The 6,000-nt window shown below is 45.5% G+C and overlaps 1 protein-coding gene across 2 annotated transcripts in view; it reads left to right on the top strand.

The window, feature by feature from the left end:
* Nucleotides 1–5,681: 5,681 nt before the first annotated feature.
* Pld1 (phospholipase D1) overlaps nt 5,682–6,000 on the top strand; it is a 189,307-nt gene continuing 188,988 nt past the window's right edge. The window contains exon 1 of one of the 2 annotated variants that reach the window (XM_040754598.1): nt 5,682–5,824. The gene's annotated coding sequence lies outside the window, so the exon portion shown is untranslated. The remainder of the gene's footprint in view (nt 5,825–6,000) is intronic. The other variant, XM_040754597.1, reaches the window with a different exon arrangement.

Here is a 6,000-nt window from a genome sequence, read left to right as displayed (position 1 = left end):
TAGTTAGTTAGTGGCAGTTTCTGCCCAGTTATGTCACTTCCTGGGATCACATGACGAATCCTCTCTGCCTACACTTCCTAAAATCTTCCTTGTCTCCTAGTTCCACCTATCATCCTGCCTCACTGGTCACAGTGCTTTATTCATAAATCAATAAGATAAACATATACACAGAAGAACATTCCCCATCAGTCTCTTATATGCTCAAGCCACTCCTAGTAACTCAGACCACTTCCTTCCTGTTGCCTGTGAGTTAAGATGTAAGGACTCTCAGCTCCTGTTCCAGCACCATGGCTGCCACATGCTGCCTTGCTTCCTGCCATGATGATAATGGACTAAGTTTCTGAACTGTAAGCCAGACACCACAATTAAATATTTTCCTTTTTAAGAGTTGCCATGGTTATGGTGTCTCTTTACAGCAATAGAAACCCCAGCTAAGACAAAAGTTGGTACCAGGTATTCAGTTGGGAGACTCTGGCTCACCCTGCAGGATCCTGAAAGCCCTATTCCTGTCTCTCTTCCCCCAAACCCACACACTCAGAGAGTCTCTGAACAAAGGAAAGGCACCAAAAGGCCCAGTTCCGCATTCTTGGTGACTATAGCAGCTACTCTCCTCAAGTGGCCAGCTGCCCAAGTACTTGCCTAAAGCATTCCGTTTTTGACTATACTTGTACACAAACCCAGCTAGTGGTGGTCACATCGTCAGCCCTCACCTACAAGCTGCATAATCTCCCTGCTTTAGTTTGGGCATGTGACTTCTCTGGCCTTGATCTTTGGGACTAGAGAACCCACCTGGGAGTTTCTTTGCTTAAAAAAAAACAACCTGTTGTTACACTTTTTCAATTAGGCTTGATCTGGCTGACTTCCTCAATGGAGAAACCTATTATTGGGAGCCAGAAAACCTATTACTAGGGACTTAGATATTTCTGTGATAGATCTGACAGTCTTTTGTTTGCAGGAATATGGACCTTGGGAGATTGGATTAGAAAAACAGTTGAACTCTTTAAGTGCTGCTCCATGGGTCATCCTAATAGGAACATAGAAGGCAGTGGTGCTGAGGGTGATCGGATGTACTGTGTGTGTGTGTGGGGGGATCAAGATGTTTCAGAGGGGATTTTAGTACATTGCCTAGAGATTGTTCTTGTGATATTTTTGGTGAAGAAAGTGACTGTTTTTTTGCCCTTGTCCTAGGAGTCTGCCTGAGGCAAAAGTCAAGAGATTTGGATTAATTCCAATGTCGGAGGAAATCTCAAACCAGCTTCTGTTGTGAGGTTATTAGTGGTCAATCTTTTTATATTTATTCATTTGTGTGTGTGTGTGTGTGTGTGTGTGTGTGTGTGTGTGTGTGTGTTTGAGACAGGGTTTCTCTGGGCTTTGGAGGCTATCCTGAAACTAGCTCTTGGACTCACCAGGCTGGTCTTGGACTCACAGAGATCCGCCTGTCTCTGCCTCCCAAGTGCTGGGATTAAAGGCATATACCACCAACGCCCGGTGTTGTGTGGTTATTAGTGGTCACTCTTATACAGATTTATAATAAAAAAGAACAGGAAAATATAAAGTTTGAGGAGAAAAAGAGCACCAGAAAGTGGCATGAAGCTAAATCCTGTGTTCAAGGAGATTGACAGATTAAGATACGGAGTAACAGGAGTGGCGACCTCAAGGTAAGATCCCACCCAGCTAAGTTTCCAACTTGTGAAAAGGAATTAAAGAAAAGTTTAGAGCTGGGTGTGGTGGTGCACGCCTTTAATCCAGCACTCTGAAGATGGAAGCAGGTAGATCTCTAAGTCTGAGGCCAGTCTGGTTTACAGATCCAGTTCCAGAACAGCCAAACCTAGGCAGTGATGGAACCCATGGAAAACAAAGCTGGTGAAGATTTAATTGAGCAAGAGGACCATGTTCCAGCCCCAGCAAGCAATGGAAGTTGGCAGCTTCTGCCATGTTGGCTCTGGCTTTAGAGTCAAGGATTCAAGAAAGAGCTGATGGAGTCTCTCTCCATGGCTAAGGAAAGCTGCTGAAGCCAAGCATGAGTCAGGGATGTCCCTTCATGGAGGTCTGGAGAAGCCTTTGTGTGAAGCTGTGGAGGTAAAGCCTGGATTATCTTGGAGACTTCAAGATGTTGGAGATGCCAGAGTTGTGGGATACCTGCTAAGGAGAGCTGCTAACAGGGAGGGGAACCAGCACGTGAGAAAGAAGTGTGTTGCAGTTAACAACACTGAAAGGAGTTGGAGATCTGAAGAGAGCTCTGACATCAGACATGAGATGCTAAGTTTGGAGTTCTGTTGTTTCAGTCCAGTATTTCCTCCCTTTTGGAATGGTAATGTTTATCTTATGCCATTGTATGTTAGAAGTATGTGATCTGTTTTTTCACTTTGATTTTATAGGGGGCTGTAGTTAAGAGATTGCCATGAGTGTCAGAGACTTTGGACTTTTAAATACTCGTCCAGCTTTTGCAGTTGGACTAAATGCATTTTGCATTATGATACAGCCACTAGGCTATGGGGACCAGGGATTGGAATGTGATGGTTTGAGTGAAAACGTCCCCCCAAAGGCTCATCGGGAGTGACATTACTTGAATGGATTAGGACTTGTAGCCTTGTTCTTGTTACAGGAAGCATGTCACTAGGGATGGGTTTTGAGGTTTCAAGTTCAGACCAGGCCCAGTGGCTTTCTCTCTTTTTGTCTTCTATCAAAACAGATGTAGAACTCTTGGTTCCTTCTCCAGCACCATGGCTGCCTGGGTACTGACATGCATCCCACCATGACGATAATGGACTAAACCTCTGAAGCCCAGCCCCAGTTAAATGTTTTCCTTTATAAGAGTTGCTGTGGTCATGGTGTCTCTTCACAATAATAAAACTCTTTAACTAAGACAGAGGTCATGGTCTGAGATAGATCTTAAACTTCCCATTCTCCATCGATATTTATTTTGTGTAGATGGTGCTATCCCTGAATACACTGTATGTAAATCATCCAGTCAAATTTATATTACCAAACAGTTTTAGTCTTTTTCTATATGCTATAAATTGAGATGATATGCTCAGCTTGTCAGTCTTTTTGTACATTAAAAATATTTTTTTCATTAAAATTGTTCATAAGGTCTCCAAAAAACTTTATATTTTTGCAAAATACAAATGCAAACATTATGAAGTAAATATATGTAACTTTTATATTCAGAAGAAAAGATAAAGTTTTAAAAGATTTAGAAAAGAAAATGTATGTGATTAAAACCACCAACTCTGAGATAAATGTGTGCACTAGTTGCCTATCTCCTTGATGTCACCTGCCAAGCAGCCCCTGAAAAGTGGAAGAATTCATCCCAGCTCACAGTTTGAGGTGCACAGTCCATCATGGCGGGGAAGGCATGGTGGCATAGTCACATTGCCCTGAAATCTGGAAGCAGAGAGAGATGACAGCTGGCATTCAACTCCAATTCTCATTCTATTCAGTCAGGACCCCAGGGAATACTGCCACACATTCATAGCAGGTCTTCCTATAACATAAAACCATCCTGGAAATGTCCTCACATACCTGTAGATGAGACAGAATTTATTAGTCTCCCCCCACCCAGACAGGTCTCACTTTGTAGGCCAGGCTGGTTCAAACTCAAGGAAGTCTTTCCCCCCCCCCGTTTTTCGAGACAGGGTTTCTCTGTATTATTTTGGAGGCTGTCCTGGAACTCGCTCTGTAGACCAGGCTGGCCTCGAACTCACAGAGATCTGCCTGCCTCTGTCTCCTGAGTGCTGGAATTAAAGGCGTGTGCCACCAACTCCCGGCTCTCAAAGGAAGCCTTCTAGGCTTTTCTTAGTCGTTTTTACCCTGACATCCCTGAAAAGAAATAACCATCGTAAAATCTCAGAGGACAAGAGCAACGACCTATGGAATTCTAGAATGTCTAAAATTTATGTTAGCTACAGCTTCACTTCCCTGATGGCTGACACCTGGGGGTGGGGCAGAATTCTGGTTGTTATACAGTACTTGTCTTACAGTTACAGTTACCAGAAAGACCTATTGTTATGTAGCAATGCCAAACCTTTCAAGGACGACTTTAAGAAATCAGGATGTAATTTTACAGTTGGTGCTTCTCAACCAAACGTCTCCCATCATCTAAAGACAAGCTTGGAAGAGTGCAGCAGCTCCTAGGCCTGTGCTTGTCAAATCACTGAGACTAGTAAAGCGGAGAAAGGGAGGAAGGAGGGTCAGGGCGCCTTTCAGTTACATGCTTGTCATAATCTTGCCAAACTCCCCTTAGGCAATACTGTGTTTCTCAGAAGGCTGTGCACATAATTGCAAAAATCTGTGAGGACCACAGGACTCAAAAGACATCAATTATTTATGTCAACAAAGAAAGAGTGATGGCTGCATGCCTCTTGGATCATCAGGAGCAATGTGCTCAAAAGAGAAGAATGGAGCTAGGGAGGGGCTGGGCAGTTGCAGGTTACAGGAAACCAAGTCCACACTGTAGTTTCATCTCCTCCTCTGTCTGGACTGAAATGTTACATTTTTCATTTCATGCAGTGCCATGGGCATAGTAAGACATTATGTAACTGGGTCTGTCTCACTGTGTAATAGTCAATAAACCGTTTCAAAAGGCCAATGGCATTAGTGGTTTGATGTACAGGGGATCATTGCATCTTTCGGTATTGCTGGATGCAGTGTTGTGCAACCAACTTGGAACCGACCTGTACTCAAAATTATGTTCCAAAAGGGTTTCTATTCAAACCACATGGGCACTGGTTTTCTTGTGATGATGACTATCTTAAGTGGGATAAATAGCAAAATTGTTATTCAGACAATTCCATAGGTGTACTGGGAATTTCTCATGGTTTCCTTCCATTTGGTTTTATTTTTCCCATTAAGATTTCTGAATTAGACCCCGTACTGATGGTAAGGGGGAATGGAGAAGTGTGGAGTGTGAGGACAGTGTGTAACTGAGACAGGGATCATGTAGTTTGAGCTCCACCTGGTCTTCAAAGCCAGCCAGGTATATAGCAGAGACCTGTCTAAAAACAACGACAACAACAAAAGAAAAAGCCAAAACCACCAACCTAACCCAAGCAAACACAGACACACATTCATACATTCACACACACATTCACACTCTCACATTCAACAACACTCACAGTCAGCACACACACACTCATTCACACACAGTCACACAACACTCACATTCACATACACACTCACACTCAAAACACACACACACACACACACACACACACACACACACACAGCAGGGTGGGGGGCAGGGAGGAAGAGAGAGCGCTGGAGAGGTGATTCCTGTCTTCTGCAATCTTGGCTTCTCCGACCAGGCTGGCTACTTCACTCTTTCCAGACTCAATTTCCTTGCTTGTAAACAGGTCATAACACCTACCAAAGGCTTTGCAAGAAGGTCCCAGTTGACCTCCACGAAGCCCCTAGTTAAGTATGTCACTCAGGCCAAGAATATTTCACCAGTTGGCTAGCTGTTGGCTTGTAATACTCATGGAGACTAGATGTCATAGACAAGGACTGGCCTCAGAGATTAAGGAAGTGAACGTGGTAAGAGTAACGCTAGCGTGTGCCCCGCGGATAACTGCGGCTGAGTTAGGAAACTTGGGGAGAAGAAATTGTAAGACCCAAGGCTTGTAGGAAGGCCAGCAGAGGCTCTGTCACCGCGCGGCTGGCCGGCGCCGCCCCGCCCCATCCAGCAGACAGGCTGGCGAGTTCCGGGCGGCGAGTCCCCGCGCCTTCCCCTCCTCCAGCGGCTCCAGCTGCGCCAGCTGCGCGGGGACCCCGAAGCTGCCGCCACCTCCGCTGCAGCGTGTGTGCCCGTTCCCCAGGCCCGCAGGTAGGAGCCACGGGGACCAGGCTTGCGGGGCTTCCGAGCCCGCAGGGCGTCCTGACCCACTTCCTTCGTCCCGCCTTTCCTGGCCCTCTTTGAGCTGATCTCAGCTGCAGCGTCCCTGGAGGTCCCCCGGAACCCCCCCACACACACACACACACACGCACACACACACACACACA

This window comes from Mesocricetus auratus, unplaced genomic scaffold (assembly GCF_017639785.1).
Source record: "Mesocricetus auratus isolate SY011 unplaced genomic scaffold, BCM_Maur_2.0 Super-Scaffold_100011, whole genome shotgun sequence".
Classification (NCBI taxonomy): Eukaryota; Metazoa; Chordata; class Mammalia; order Rodentia; family Cricetidae; genus Mesocricetus; species Mesocricetus auratus.
Note: the sequence above shows the minus strand (reverse complement) of the source record. Positions and strands in the feature narration are given on the sequence as shown.